The 16,921-nt window shown below is 41.3% G+C and overlaps 1 protein-coding gene across 1 annotated transcript in view; it reads left to right on the forward strand.

The window, feature by feature from the left end:
- Positions 1-10,974: 10,974 nt before the first annotated feature.
- Positions 10,975-16,921, forward strand: part of LOC139447291 (calpain-5-like) — a 36,352-nt gene continuing 30,405 nt past the window's right edge. Inside the window, exon 1 of the mRNA XM_071228581.1 lies at positions 10,975-11,024. The gene's annotated coding sequence lies outside the window, so the exon portion shown is untranslated. The remainder of the gene's footprint in view (positions 11,025-16,921) is intronic.

Below are 16,921 nucleotides of genomic sequence, written 5' to 3' on the forward strand. Positions count from 1 at the left end.
TGTTTCAGCTCCAGCTGTGAGCCTCACTTCATATAATGAGTTGGTCTTTAATGTTTCAGGTCCAGTTGTGAGAACTTCATGTAACTAGTTGGTCTCTTATGTTTCAGCTTCAGTTGTGATACGCCACTTCATATTAGTTAGTCTCCAATGTTTCAGCTCCAGTTGTGAGCACCACTTCATATAATGAGTTGGTCCCCAATGTTTCAGCTTCAGTTATGATACACCACTTCATATGATGAGTAAGTTTCTTGTGTTTCAGCTCCAGTTGTAATGCCCCACTTCATATTAGATGGTCTCCAATGTTTCAGCTCCAGTTGTGAGAACCACTTCATATAATGAATTGGTCTTTAATGTTTCAGCTCCAGTTGTGCTGCGCCACTTCCTTTTAGTTGATCTCTTAGGTTTCAGCTCCAGTTGTGATACACCACTTCATATAATGAGTTTGTCCCTTATATTTTCAGGTCCAGTTGTGATGCTCCACTACATATAATGAGTTGGTCTCTAATGTTTCAGCTCTAGTTGTGACGCACCTTTACATGTGAACAAATGAGTTGCTCTCTAGTGATGTAGCTGCAGTTGTGACGAACCATTTCATTTTATGAGATGGTCTCTACCTTTGCAGCTCCAGTTGTGATGTGCCACTTCCTACTAGTATGAGCTGATATTTTATTATTCATATCCAGTTGAGACGCATCACATAGACGAAGCATATTATTTTTCCAGACAGAATCATTTTTTCAATATTATGGTTTAAACTCGGTTCTCCTTCAACTCCAAAAAGTTTCTATAGTCACAGTGAATTTTACTGAATGTAAGCATGTTCTTCTACAATTGTAGGTTATACCTAGACGACCAAGGTGCCTGGACATGGGTTTACACATTGCAACTGTCCGTGGTCACGTGGGCTCCATTCTAAGAAAGCCATGTTATGCTGGACTTTCCCTGTGAAGAATGTGGTCAGTAGATATAGGGGTGTATTTTGCTGGTCCGAATGTTCCGAGTAGTGGAGAAAGTATAACCTTCCGCATCCATGGTGAAGTGTAAGAATGAGTTGCGGGTGCTGTCCACACCCAATGATACCCCAGTTACCGTAGAAAGGCAGTTGTAGTGTCAGCTGAGGTCGTCTGGAAGTCTGATCTCTAGAGCACATATACTGATAGATATCGAAAAGTTCTCAGCTTCAGGTTCAAATGAACAGATACATTGCCTCCGTTTGGCCGGTATTTAGCACAATGGTCAATGCAAAGATTTCGTGTTATGGACCTCTGTTGTGCATCCCGTTCCGTCAAGTAACTTTTGTAGAGTTTTATAACGATTTGCGTATCACTACCAAAGTATCATTTCGAAAACAAAATCAAGACTATAGACTATATTAAAATGTACCACCTCGAGTAACGATGATGTTTAATGTTTTAGATCCAGCTCAGACGTGCAAAATCCTATTTTAATGAGTTGGTCTTTCAATGTTTCCAAAGTGTTTTAGCTCCAGTTGTGATGCGCCTCTTTATGTAATGAGTTGGTCTCTTATGTTTCAGATCCAGTTGTGAGGCGCAATTTCATATAATGAGTTGGTCTCTAATGTTTCAGCTCCAGCTGTGAGCCTCACTTCATATAATGAGTTGGTCTTTAATGTTTCAGGTCCAGTTGTGAGAACTTCATGTAACTAGTTGGTCTCTTATGTTTCAGCTTCAGTTGTGATACGCCACTTCATATTAGTTAGTCTCCAATGTTTCAGCTCCAGTTGTGAGCACCACTTCATATAATGAGTTGGTCCCCAATGTTTCAGCTTCAGTTATGATACACCACTTCATATGATGAGTAAGTTTCTTGTGTTTCAGCTCCAGTTGTAATGCCCCACTTCATATTAGATGGTCTCCAATGTTTCAGCTCCAGTTGTGAGAACCACTTCATATAATGAATTGGTCTTTAATGTTTCAGCTCCAGTTGTGCTGCGCCACTTCCTTTTAGTTGATCTCTTAGGTTTCAGCTCCAGTTGTGATACACCACTTCATATAATGAGTTTGTCCCTTATATTTTCAGGTCCAGTTGTGATGCTCCACTACATATAATGAGTTGGTCTCTAATGTTTCAGCTCTAGTTGTGACGCACCTTTACATGTGAACAAATGAGTTGCTCTCTAGTGATGTAGCTGCAGTTGTGACGAACCATTTCATTTTATGAGATGGTCTCTACCTTTGCAGCTCCAGTTGTGATGTGCCACTTCCTACTAGTATGAGCTGATATTTTATTATTCATATCCAGTTGAGACGCATCACATAGACGAAGCATATTATTTTTCCAGACAGAATCATTTTTTCAATATTATGGTTTAAACTCGGTTCTCCTTCAACTCCAAAAAGTTTCTATAGTCACAGTGAATTTTACTGAATGTAAGCATGTTCTTCTACAATTGTAGGTTATACCTAGACGACCAAGGTGCCTGGACATGGGTTTACACATTGCAACTGTCCGTGGTCACGTGGGCTCCATTCTAAGAAAGCCATGTTATGCTGGACTTTCCCTGTGAAGAATGTGGTCAGTAGATATAGGGGTGTATTTTGCTGGTCCGAATGTTCCGAGTAGTGGAGAAAGTATAACCTTCCGCATCCATGGTGAAGTGTAAGAATGAGTTGCGGGTGCTGTCCACACCCAATGATACCCCAGTTACCGTAGAAAGGCAGTTGTAGTGTCAGCTGAGGTCGTCTGGAAGTCTGATCTCTAGAGCACATATACTGATAGATATCGAAAAGTTCTCAGCTTCAGGTTCAAATGAACAGACACATTGCCTCCGTTTGGCCGGTATTTAGCACAATGGTCAATGCAAAGATTTCGTGTTATGGACCTCTGTTGTGCATCCCGTTCCGTCAAGTAACTTTTGTAGAGTTTTATAACGATTTGCGTATCACTACCAAAGTATCATTTCGAAAACAAAATCAAGACTATAGACTATATTAAAATGTACCACCTCGAGTAACGATGATGTTTAATGTTTTAGATCCAGCTCAGACGTGCAAAATCCTATTTTAATGAGTTGGTCTTTCAATGTTTCCAAAGTGTTTTAGCTCCAGTTGTGATGCGCCTCTTTATGTAATGAGTTGGTCTCTTATGTTTCAGATCCAGTTGTGAGGCGCAATTTCATATAATGAGTTGGTCTCTAATGTTTCTGCTCCAGTTGTGAGCCTCACTTCATATAATGAGTTGGTCTTTAATGTTTCAGGTCCAGTTGTGAGAACTTCATATAACTAGTTGGTCTCTTATGTTTCAGCTCCAGTTGTGGTACGCCACTTCATATTAGTTAGTCTCCAATGTTTCAGCTCCAGTTGGGAGCACCACTTCATATTAGTTAGTCTCTAATCTTTCAGGTCCGTTTGTGAGCACCACTTCATATAAGCTTGTGTCTAGCATTTCAGTTCCAGTGGTGAGCATCACTTCATATACTGAGTTGGTCTCCAATGTTTCAGCTTCAGTTATGATGCACCATTTGATATAATGAGTTAGTCTCTAGTGTTTCAAATCCAGTTGTGATGCTCCAATTTATACTAGTTGGTCTCCGATGTTTCAGCTCCAGTTGTGATGCGCCACTCCATTTTAGTTTGTCCCTTATGTTTCAGCTACAGTTGTGAGCACCACTTCATATAATAAGTTGGTCTCCAATGTTTCAGCTCCAGTTATGATGCGCCACTTCATTTTAGTTTGTCCCTTATGTTTCAGCTACAGTTGTGAGCACCACTTCATATAATGAGTAAGTTTCTTGTGTTTCAGCTCCAGTTGTAATGCCCCACTTCATATTAGATGGTCTCCAATGTTTCAGCTCCAGTTGTGAGAACCACTTCATATAATGAATTGGTCTTTAATGTTTCAGCTCCAGTTGTGCTGCGCCACTTCCTTTTAGTTGATCTCTTAGGTTTCAGCTCCAGTTGTGATACACCACTTCATATAATGAGTTTGTCCCTTATATTTTCAGGTCCAGTTGTGATGCTCCACTACATATAATGAGTTGGTCTCTAATGTTTCAGCTCTAGTTGTGACGCACCTTTACATGTGAACAAATGAGTTGCTCTCTAGTGATGTAGCTGCAGTTGTGACGAACCATTTCATTTTATGAGATGGTCTCTACCTTTGCAGCTCCAGTTGTGATGTGCCACTTCCTACTAGTATGAGCTGATATTTTATTATTCATATCCAGTTGAGACGCATCACATAGACGAAGCATATTATTTTTCCAGACAGAATCATTTTTTCAATATTATGGTTTAAACTCGGTTCTCCTTCAACTCCAAAAAGTTTCTGTAGTCACAGTGAATTTTACTGAATGTAAGCATGTTCTTCTACAATTGTAGGTTATACCTAGACGACCAAGGTGCCTGGACATGGGTTTACACATTGCAACTGTCCGTGGTCACGTGGGCTCCATTCTAAGAAAGCCATGTTATGCTGGACTTTCCCTGTGAAGAATGTGGTCAGTAGATATAGGGGTGTATTTTGCTGGTCCGAATGTTCCGAGTAGTGGAGAAAGTATAACCTTCCGCATCCATGGTGAAGTGTAAGAATGAGTTGCGGGTGCTGTCCACACCCAATGATACCCCAGTTACCGTAGAAAGGCAGTTGTAGTGTCAGCTGAGGTCGTCTGGAAGTCTGATCTCTAGAGCACATATACTGATAGATATCGAAAAGTTCTCAGCTTCAGGTTCAAATGAACAGATACATTGCCTCCGTTTGGCCGGTATTTAGCACAATGGTCAATGCAAAGATTTCGTGTTATGGACCTCTGTTGTGCATCCCGTTCCGTCAAGTAACTTTTGTAGAGTTTTATAACGATTTGCGTATCACTACCAAAGTATCATTTCGAAAACAAAATCAAGACTATAGACTATATTAAAATGTACCACCTCGAGTAACGATGATGTTTAATGTTTTAGATCCAGCTCAGACGTGCAAAATCCTATTTTAATGAGTTGGTCTTTCAATGTTTCCAAAGTGTTTTAGCTCCAGTTGTGATGCGCCTCTTTATGTAATGAGTTGGTCTCTTATGTTTCAGATCCAGTTGTGAGGCGCAATTTCATATAATGAGTTGGTCTCTAATGTTTCAGCTCCAGCTGTGAGCCTCACTTCATATAATGAGTTGGTCTTTAATGTTTCAGGTCCAGTTGTGAGAACTTCATGTAACTAGTTGGTCTCTTATGTTTCAGCTTCAGTTGTGATACGCCACTTCATATTAGTAAGTCTCCAATGTTTCAGCTCCAGTTGTGAGCACCACTTCATATAATGAGTTGGTCCCCAATGTTTCAGCTTCAGTTATGATACACCACTTCATATGATGAGTAAGTTTCTTGTGTTTCAGCTCCAGTTGTAATGCCCCACTTCATATTAGATGGTCTCCAATGTTTCAGCTCCAGTTGTGAGAACCACTTCATATAATGAATTGGTCTTTAATGTTTCAGCTCCAGTTGTGCTGCGCCACTTCCTTTTAGTTGATCTCTTAGGTTTCAGCTCCAGTTGTGATACACCACTTCATATAATGAGTTTGTCCCTTATATTTTCAGGTCCAGTTGTGATGCTCCACTACATATAATGAGTTGGTCTCTAATGTTTCAGCTCTAGTTGTGACGCACCTTTACATGTGAACAAATGAGTTGCTCTCTAGTGATGTAGCTGCAGTTGTGACGAACCATTTCATTTTATGAGATGGTCTCTACCTTTGCAGCTCCAGTTGTGATGTGCCACTTCCTACTAGTATGAGCTGATATTTTATTATTCATATCCAGTTGAGACGCATCACATAGACGAAGCATATTATTTTTCCAGACAGAATCATTTTTTCAATATTATGGTTTAAACTCGGTTCTCCTTCAACTCCAAAAAGTTTCTATAGTCACAGTGAATTTTACTGAATGTAAGCATGTTCTTCTACAATTGTAGGTTATACCTAGACGACCAAGGTGCCTGGACATGGGTTTACTCATTGCAACTGTCCGTGGTCACGTGGGCTCCATTCTAAGAAAGCCATGTTATGCTGGACTTTCCCTGTGAAGAATGTGGTCAGTAGATATAGGGGTGTATTTTGCTGGTCCGAATGTTCCGAGTAGTGGAGAAAGTATAACCTTCCGCATCCATGGTGAAGTGTAAGAATGAGTTGCGGGTGCTGTCCACACCCAATGATACCCCAGTTACCGTAGAAAGGCAGTTGTAGTGTCAGCTGAGGTCGTCTGGAAGTCTGATCTCTAGAGCACATATACTGATAGATATCGAAAAGTTCTCAGCTTCAGGTTCAAATGAACAGATACATTGCCTCCGTTTGGCCGGTATTTAGCACAATGGTCAATGCAAAGATTTCGTGTTATGGACCTCTGTTGTGCATCCCGTTCCGTCAAGTAACTTTTGTAGAGTTTTATAACGATTTGCGCATCACTACCAAAGTATCATTTCGAAAACAAAATCAAGACTATAGACTATATTAAAATGTACCACCTCGAGTAACGATGATGTTTAATGTTTTAGATCCAGCTCAGACGTGCAAAATCCTATTTTAATGAGTTGGTCTTTCAATGTTTCCAAAGTGTTTTAGCTCCAGTTGTGATGCGCCTCTTTATGTAATGAGTTGGTCTCTTATGTTTCAGATCCAGTTGTGAGGCGCAATTTCATATAATGAGTTGGTCTCTAATGTTTCTGCTCCAGTTGTGAGCCTCACTTCATATAATGAGTTGGTCTTTAATGTTTCAGGTCCAGTTGTGAGAACTTCATATAACTAGTTGGTCTCTTATGTTTCAGCTCCAGTTGTGGTACGCCACTTCATATTAGTTAGTCTCCAATGTTTCAGCTCCAGTTGGGAGCACCACTTCATATTAGTTAGTCTCTAATCTTTCAGGTCCGTTTGTGAACACCACTTTATATAAGCTTGTGTCTAGCGTTTCAGTTCCAGTGGTGAGCATCACTTCATATACTGAGTTGGTCTTTAATGTTTCAGCTCCAGTTGTGATGCGCCATTTGATATAATGAGTTAGTCTCTAGTGTTTCAGATCCAGTTATGATGCACCATTTGATACTAGTTGGTCTCCAATGTTTCAGCTCCAGTTGTGATGCGCCACTTCATTTTAGTTTGTCCCTTATGTTTCAGCTACAGTTGTGAGCACCACTTCATATAATGAGTTGGTCTCCAATGTTTCAGCTTCAGTTATGATGCACCACTTCATATCATGAGTAAGTTTCTTGTGTTTCAGCTCCAGTTGTAATGCTTCACTTCATATTAGATGGTCTCAAATGTGTCAGCTCCAGTTGTGAGAACCGCTTCACATAATGAGTTGGTCTCTTATGTTTCAGGTGCAGTAGTGATGCACCACTTCATTTAATTAGTTGGTCTCTTATGGTTCCGCTCCAGTTGTAACGCGCCACTTCATATGATGAGTCGGACTCTTGTGTTGTAGCTCCAACTGTGACGCGCTACTTCATGTTATGAGTTGTTCTCATGTGCTTCAGCTCTGGTTGTGACATGCCACTTCATATAATGAGTTCGTCTGTGTATTTCAGCTCCAGTTGCAATATGCCACTTCATATAATGAGTTGTTCTCATATGTTTCATATGAAGTTGCGATACACCACGTCTCTTTTGTTTCAGCTGCAGTTGTGGTGCATTACTTCATTTAGTTAGTTGGTCTGTAATGTTTCAGCTCCAGTTGTGACGCACCACTTCATAAAACCCGTGGGTAGAAAAGGTTTTCAGAAACCCATGTTTGACGTAATAGGTGACTATGCTTGTCGTAAGAGGCGACTAACGGGTCCGGTGGTCAGGCTTGCTGACTTGGTTGATGCATGTCATCGATCCCAATTGAGTGGATCGATGCTCATGATGTCAATCACTGGATTGCCTGGTCCTGATTCGATTATTTACAGACCGCCGTCACATAGCTGGAATATTGCTGAGTGCGGCGTTAAACAACAAACAAACAAACAAACACTTCATATATTAAATGTGTTGGTGACCCTTGAAGATCCGGGGTAGAAAACGTCTTCAGCAGCCCATGCTTGCCGTAAAAAGCGATTATGCTTGTCGTAAGAGGTGACTAACGGGATCGGGTGATCAGACTTGCTGACTTTTTTGATGACTGTTAGATCAGTGCCCCTTAAGTCAGATGTTCTCAGACAGTGCAAAGGCGGGGCCCGGCATTTATAAATGTGAGATGTCAGTGCAGCGCATTGAGTCACAAGACCACTGGCACAAACCAAACACGTTTATAGATATATCAATATATCTTTGCACATACTAACTCGGCAGTTCCCACTTCGTCAAATCACGCGCATTTCTCAGTTACAACCATAATCTGTGCACGTGACTGAGCATGGCACGTTGTTTACAGTGTACCAAAACGCCGTTGTAAATCATAGGCGTGAGTGTTGTATCGAACCATTTAAAGTTCCAAGCTATATTTTCGAAAACTGATAAACTAGAACAGTGTGTACGTAAGTGTATAAACATCGATTTGTAGTGTTATTTGCACATGTTAGGGAGGTATAGGTAACGTGAGTCTGATCGCCTGCCTGGCGTGTAACGTGATATAGACTTGTACCCTGCCCATCGCCTCTTTGTTTTGTGTAGGCTGCGCAACAGAGGCAGGGGACCTGTCTAAACGTGATTCTGCAATCTATATAAGGTCTCAACCTATATTAAGGCGTCTCGGATAATATGCCATCACTTCATCTTTTGTGCGCTCGTCATGTACATGCAGCCATATTATGAGGAACGAGGAAAATTAAAGCACACGCAACATGTTACAGAAAAATACCGAATACAACATAGTCCTCGATGAGGCAACGGCAACAACCGAGCTTGTCTGAATGATTGTTGATTGCGTAATAAGATGACAACAACTGCAGGCTTTATTTCATCGCATAGTGTTGGGCGAGGCGTAGTCGTGTGGATACTTCGAAGTCTGTATGGGCTGAGTATATACACTAAACTTGGTAAAACGTTCCGAAAATTAAGAAGTGGACCACAGGTTCCTAATTCCTGGCCACCCCTTGACTTTGCTTCCACTGACGCAATCCTCGACCCTTTTTTACGTCATTTTTTTCTTTCTTCCCACAATGCTTTCAAACAGTCTGAAAGTGCAAGTTCGAATCCCACTCAACCTCATAAATTGTTTTTAGTTATGTTTTATTGTAGCTATTCTTGTTATGGTTGGGAAGCTTTCAGTCAGTTGTTTTACATACAGATACTTGAACATAATATCTTTTCCTAAATAATGTTTAAATAAAGACAATAATTATTGTTGTTAATATTATAAATGATACGTAACATGATCAAACGATTTCTGCATTGTACTTAACAAATTAGACGCTATATATAGTAATATATATTCAGCGTTATTCAATCCACAGGTAACATGGCGTTACGGTAGATTTTTGTTTACAGTTTACAGTTAAGTTGAAGAGCTTTGTTGAATTTATGAATAGACTTGAATTTGTTCTCCTTTGTCATTTGTAAATGCGTTTACATGTCCTTCACGCAGCAACGTGATTTATAAACGCATCATTATTTACATTAGATGTTGGCGCGACTTATGTGAAAGAGTGAAATGATTAGAAAAGTACGTAGGCTCCTAAACGCCGTGGTAAACAATATATATTTAAACCGTTCTCTGGCAATAAATTCCCTAGTTTTCTTTAGTATCCCCTTGATTTTGTTTTCGAGGAAATAAATACATATTTTTTATTTTGCTTTGCTGCTAATTGATATTCTTTCTGATTTCTGTTCGTTTGTTAAAAACGTAGCTGAAGACGGCTAGATCTAGACTTTGTGGATAACAAACATTACGGCATGACAACACTTTCAATATAATGACCGAAGTGCCATAAAATACCACTTTCGAAGTTTTTACGGGCTGGAAAAATCCTGACCCGATGCTTGTTATATAGTAGCGGCAAGTAAGAGGACCGTGATATATCGCCGTGATATAATTGTAATACTGTTGAAGGCGGCGTTAAACCCAACTCACTCACTCACACCTGTCGCATCTATTTGCCTTTTTGTCCTCTTTGGCTGAGTCTATAAGTTTTGAAATGGTGAAAGAGGGGGTGTCGCCCAAATGTATCACAGCCATATTGGGGGTATTTTTTTTAAAGTTTCGGTAAATTTGAGATTTGTTTAGGGACTGGTAATTATTATAGGGGCGGGGCATGATACAAAACAAGGCGTTGGCGGTGACGGGAAGGGAGGGTGTTTTATTTGAGGTTACACACCTGACATATTTGAGACAATACTTTCAGCTCATTATACTGTTGAACATACTGGATAAACAAATATACAGTTGAGCAAACTATACGTTTTTCATACAAACGGGCGGTGGGGTAGCCTATAGCTAGTGGTTAAAGCGTTCGCTCGTCTCGTCGAAGACCTGGGTTCTATTCCCGTTATGGATACAATGTGTCAAGCTCATTCCTGGTCTCCCCTGTCGTGATATTGCTGGAAAATTGCTAACAGCGGCATAAAACCATACTCACTCACTCACACTCATACAAATGCATGTTTCAGCTCGTGGCGTATGTCTACAGGAATCTGTGCGGCGATGACACGCCATGATAACAGCATGAGTGATGCGGGTTGAGTGAGATGCTCTCAGACAGCGCAATGAATCACTAGGCAACCGGCACAAACCAACTCGGGAGTGCCCACTTCGTCAAATCACGCGCATTTCTCAATTACAACCATAATCACTGCTCGTGACTGGGTAACGCACATGTTTATAAGATAGCGCAACATCGTAATAAATCTTAGGCGTGAACGTTTTATCGAACAATTTAATGTTCTAAACTTTCTTTTCGAAAACTGTTAACACGCGTACGACTTGAATAATACACACATAAGCGTAATAATATCTATTTGTATTGTTATTTAGACATCTAAGGGAGGTAAGTAGCGTGGGCTTGAGTGCCTGCTTCGCGTGTAATGTGATACGGCAATCTCTATTTTGGTACTACCGTCGTGGGTGCTTGCCGCATCCAAAGAGAGCAGCAGACGATATACCTTCGAGGTAAGTAAATTATGATCTATTTTAATCTTCAGCTGCTTTCAGCATCATAGAGTGTCCTTATACTAAACTTTAAAAAATATCGAACGATCTAACATTTGTTTTCACAGTATAGGACTAATCCACTGAAGAAGCCTCAGTGTAAAAGCTAGACCGTACAGACGGCACACGGGGTTTCAAGTGCAGACGAATGTAGTTGTTGACATTTCCTGGTAATTGGTCTAAGAGATCGGATTATCAACTTATGAAGGCCACGAATGCCGTGTGACTATCATAATGTATACATGTGTACAGTTGTTTTTGAAAAAACCCTGATTCCTGTAACACGTGCTATTAACTTAATCTGACAGCTGTGAGTTGTGCATACCTGACTATAGACGCGCAGACATGCTATTTTTTTCGCGAATGTCGGCAATGCCACATACCTTTGAAGTGTTAAGAGAAAATATTTATTTTTAATTTTTGTACGTTTTATTTTGGGTTTTATCTACATTCAGTTTGGACAGCGGAGAGGTATAAGTTTTACATTGACAAAGCCTGCGACGTTTAAGATAAATGTGATCTGATAGATATGTATGTATGTATGTATGTATGTATGTATGTATGTATGTACGAACCAGATTTTCAACCTCTTCTTTGTACATGCACACTTAACGGGCGGATCAATGAATTTAAAAACCCCGACTTCAGTTGTGTGTGTTTTTGTTGTTTTGTTTTTTTGGTGTGTTTTCTTGTTTGTTTGTTGTTGTTGGTTTTTTTGGGGGGGTGATATTGCTATATATATATTATTACTAAATATTATGAATCAGTTTGTTTTAACAACCAAAACAACATAGTATCATGCGCATTTAAAATGTCATCAGATGTTAAAAAGGAGAGAGAGAGAGAGAGATGTAAAAATATATACATACTTCATATATACTTTATGCCTACATCCATGAATGCTGCTATGATTCATACTGTATTCTTCGTGTCCAGTATTTCGGGAGCGTGTTTTACATGTTTCTGTATATATATGCTAAATAGTCAACGTGTACTCTTGTACATAAATATCCACTATACATTTCATTGACATGGGAGACGAACAGCGACATTCGCCGCCTATTTTTACAGCTTGCCGTAAAGGGTGGCATTTCCTCCTGCCTGACTGTATCTCCATTGTGCCTGGTGCGAGGTCGCCCCGCCCCGAGACTGAGGCAGGGATTGGTCTGTGGGTGTTCGTGACACAATATCGTGAGAATGAGGCTTGCGTTGATATAAATATGGTAATACATATTGATATAGACGCTGTAGTTGTGTCTCCTGCCCTCACTGTGCCCAGGGGTGGTGAGGCGGGGTAAAATATGCTCATTGACTTTGCATTTCTCAGCGTGTTGTGTCACGCCATGTGCAGATATGCAAGTGTTCCACTAATCTAGAAAGGTATTTGACATAACATAGCATGCATTCTCTATTGGGTGTGAAGTAATGTTAGCGACGGGAGATGTATGTTAATCATCGTAATTGTTCTCTCAGTGTCAGAAGCTGTGGGGTAGCCTAGTGGTTAAAGCGTTCGCTCGTCAGGCCGAAGACCCAGGTTCGAATCCCCCACATGGGTACACTGTGTGAATCCCATTTCTGGTGTCTCAGTGTCAGTGTTTGAGATTTACTAGAGGAGGACGAGATAGGCATACGTACATTAGATCTCTCGCATATCGAAGACAAGTTCTCCCTCTGCAGGCTACAAGTCCTGCATCGGGGGTGGCAGGTTCTTTTTGACTCCCCAGCTGTATTTTCTCGAAAGCGTTGTGGCACATGTTTACTTTTTTGTATTCTGATTATGCTTGGCACTTGCTAATTCCTCGACTTCAGAGGCCCCGGGTTCGAACCCGGTGGTGCTTTTGAAAAACTCTCATACGACCTAGATGCAGCGTATGTACCCGGGGATGGGATGATTTGTTTGTTTTTTGTTTAACGCCTACACTTTATGAGATACAGCAATATCCAGCTATATGACGGCGGTCAGTAAATAATCGAGCCTGGACCAGACAGTCCGGTGACTGACATATGAGCATCGACCCACGCAATTGGGATACGATGACATGCATTAACCAAGTTAGCAAGTTTGACCACCCGATCCTATTAGTCGCCTCTTACGACCAGCATATAGTCGCCTTGTACAGCAAGGGGGAAGGGATGAAACTGTAGCATCATGTCCAACTGTTGAAAAGGCAAGTGGGAATGAAGTGGCAGAAGAGCATTCTCTCATTCCTGATGGCAGTCCGTGACAAAAAGCTCGGTTTTCGATTCACTGTGGAATGGGTACCCGGGGACAAACGTGACAGCTGCTTTCGAAATGTATTGGTACATCTGGGGATTTTGTGAAATGGAAATTTGTGTCTTGTGTTCGTATCGTAATACAAGGTAATACCGTCTCCATATATAATGTGAGTTGAACTTGGTGTACGGGATTTTACGAGCGGAAGGGGCTTGTACAACACGAGATCGAAACTGATACCTGTATCGTGTCTTAACACCATACCTGCTCGGCTTGTCCATACCGTAACACCCGCTCCGTACCATAACAGCATACCTGATGGGCTTGTCCGTTCCGTAATACCAACTCCGTATCTTACCACCCTCTCCTCCTAGTCGGGGGACACGGGTGTGCAGAGTTGCGTCACTTTGGCACGCCAGAAACCTATGATTGTGGGTTCGAATCCCTATTCGCCCCGATTATGTTTCTAGGTTTGTCAGCACCACACCCGTGTTCGTGGGTTTCACTGAAGTGGTCGGGAGACGTTGTTTTGAACAAAGGCACCCTGGTATCTTCACGGGACGGTGTCAGGAGACGTTGTTTTGTAGAAAGGCGCCCTGGTATCTTCACAGGACGGGATCGTGAGACGATGAAGATGTTGCGCAGTGTTAGTGCAACTCGAGCTGCGATGTTGTGAAACACGGACACCGTGCACATAAACATGACCTGTGTTGGACTGACACGGCAGTGCATGTTTACATACCTCAGGATGATCCCGGAAGAGGTAGCCAGGCGGACTGAGTCTCAGCGAGAGCCAGCACTCTATCATGTTTGTATACATTGACAACTCCCATGCTAAGTGGTGTGAACCTCATGTATCTATAACGGCTCGAAATACATGTCAGAATTAGGATTTTGTAAAGGAGCGCCACATTCAAACTGGTTCAAATTGGGTGACTCAATGTTGTTTTAGACCAGTCAGCAATGTACCGGTCAGGTTGTCCCAGCTACTTTTTAAGGATAGAGACTTTGCTCTTATAAGGTCTTGATGCGGGATTGTTTAGTGAGCGTTTTGGGTTTAAACTCATTTTGAACAATATGTCAGCTATATCTGGACGTGTCAGCTTTTAGTGGGAGGAAAGCCCGAAGTGTTGAAGGCCATAGACTTTTGTCACTTTTGGGGAAAGCCATGAGCACGGTATGTTTTTTACAAACCAAGGAAGGATCATAATCTGGGTTAATCCAGGATTCGAACAAAGGGACAGTCGGGATATATCGGACATAATGTGGCTGATCACTTTTGAACATTCCTTATTAGAAATGCACCACTTGCATGGCGTAAGAGGCGACATATTAAATAGAATCGGTTGGTCTGGCTCGGTGGCTTGGTTGACTGCATGTTATCGTACTCCGACTGCCTGGGACTTTGCTCATAATATCAGTCACTGGTTTGTATGGTTCAAATTCAATAACGTACATACCGCCTTCATATAGCTTTAATATTGCAGTGTGTGGCGTTAAGGAAAAAAAACGTGTACAGAAGCGGACGCGATGTCGAGATATATAATTAGATGTGTCTACCTTATGAAGACTAATCTATCGGACAAGCTTTTTCTGTGTTCCCCGGACAGGGTGGGGTAGGTTTTTGTGCGCCAGAAAGACACGGTAAGCTGCGCGCTTGTTTTACGTTCCTTGCAGACAGATAGATAATTTATTTGAGTCTCACTTTGTAACATGTGTAATATATTGGAAATAAATTCTTTGCATTACGCTTATCGTAAATTCATAGAGTGAATATAGAGTACGTGAAGGTTTCTTTTCCGAAAACTTTTCATTACGTTATAACCCTTCCAGCAGGTGTATCGCCATGTCACAGTGTATGTGTGTGTGCGGTTTATCATGGGACAAGGGAGGGTCGGTGCAATTTACAGAGCGTTATCAGTGTGTAGAAATGATGATGTCTGGAATGTGCACATTCCTGCAGGAGAAACTACATTCTCGACCGGGAACCGCTTCATTGCTCCAGTGCAATAATACCCTATACGAATTTCGAAAATGCACTGTTCGTATCAACAGACATACATATTTTATTCTTTTCTTGTCTATTCCTTTGGATCCCGGGTTAAAATGGGTCACCATTCTTGTCTTTAGAGCAGGCTAAATGGGTCTGATTGTCAGGACTGCGAATTGCTAGTTCTCGGATGTCGCTGGTTTATCTGCCTTTTTCCAATTCTTTAGGGGCGGTCGGGTAGCCTAGTGGTTAATACGTTCGCTCGTCACGCCGAAGACCCGGGTTCGAATCCCGACATGGATACAATGTGTGAAGCCCATTTCTGGTGTACCCCGCCGTGTCAGTGTAACTGACATTGACATATAATCATATATATGTCAATGTCAGTTACACTGAAGAGCTGTCATGAGACAGCGAAAGTACTATGTATGAAACTGATATAAAGAAGATGATGGACTAACGTGGACTTTATTATTTTATTATATATATATATATATATATATATATATATATATATATATATATATATATATATATATATGGATTAATGGTACCGCCACCGCCACTGAAACAGATACACTTGGCATGTAGTTGTTAGTATATGGATCATGGGCTGTCTCAGCAGGGAATATTTCTTTCCTGTCTTGAGATAAAAGATGAAAGATGACCAATGTATAGATCTAAACCTAACCAGCTTTTTAAATATACATTCCCTACCCGTGTACACTTGTTTGTATATATAGTAAGCATATACATTTTGTGTGCGTTGTGGACTAATGCCGGGTTTCATAGTGCTAGCCCACTGAGATACCATGCTGCAGTTTAACATGGATACCCCACTCAGACACAGTATACTGACTCCGAGCCGAGCAGTCCGTTGTATCCCCTTAATGCCGACCGCCAGACAGGGTAACAACACAGAACCATCTGTTTGCGTCTTTTGGTATAACGTGGCCTGGGGAACGAATCGTATGCACAATGTTTAGCCTCTAATCGTTGAAAGATTAACTCAAAATAGTTGACGCTTTCACCAAGTTCCATCGATCAGACACGTTGTCGTCAGGTGCAGAGCACAGTCCCATTGTGTTGAGCACATATTTAGGACTCCAGACGCACCCGTTGTTGTGTTATCAGTGCACTAGTCCATACTTCCTATGCAGACAAATCGAAGCGTTCCTGGAGGCCTTCCTGTTGTGTTGGCGAACCCCGTGAAGAACTAACTTCATTACCATGACGAAAGGAACAAGAAACATTTCAAGTATTCGGTATTTATATTCTTACATGTGTCTGAAACTGAGATACGTGCTCGTAGCATCATAACCGTTTAAACTCGTCGAACTGTGCGTCTAAGTACAGCGAGCATCCTCGATTTAACATTGGGTTGGTTGGTTGGTTTAACGCTGCACTCAGCAATATTCCAGCTATATGACGGCGGTCCGTTAATAATCGAGTCTGGACCAGACAATCCAGTGATTACTATTATGAGCAACAGGCAGCGTGGGTGGTTACTCGTACTATCAACCACCGGTTTTCCTGGCCCAGTCTCGATTAGATACAGGCCGTTGTGGTGTGACTTGAATATTCCTGATTGTTGCGTAAAAGAACATTCATTCCCCCACTTATAAATGATTAGTGTCGTGAATAGATGGAGTG

Source organism: Haliotis cracherodii, unplaced genomic scaffold, assembly GCF_022045235.1.
Source record: "Haliotis cracherodii isolate W230 unplaced genomic scaffold, xgHalCrac1.p SCAF_7, whole genome shotgun sequence".
NCBI lineage: Eukaryota > Metazoa > Mollusca > Gastropoda > Lepetellida > Haliotidae > Haliotis > Haliotis cracherodii.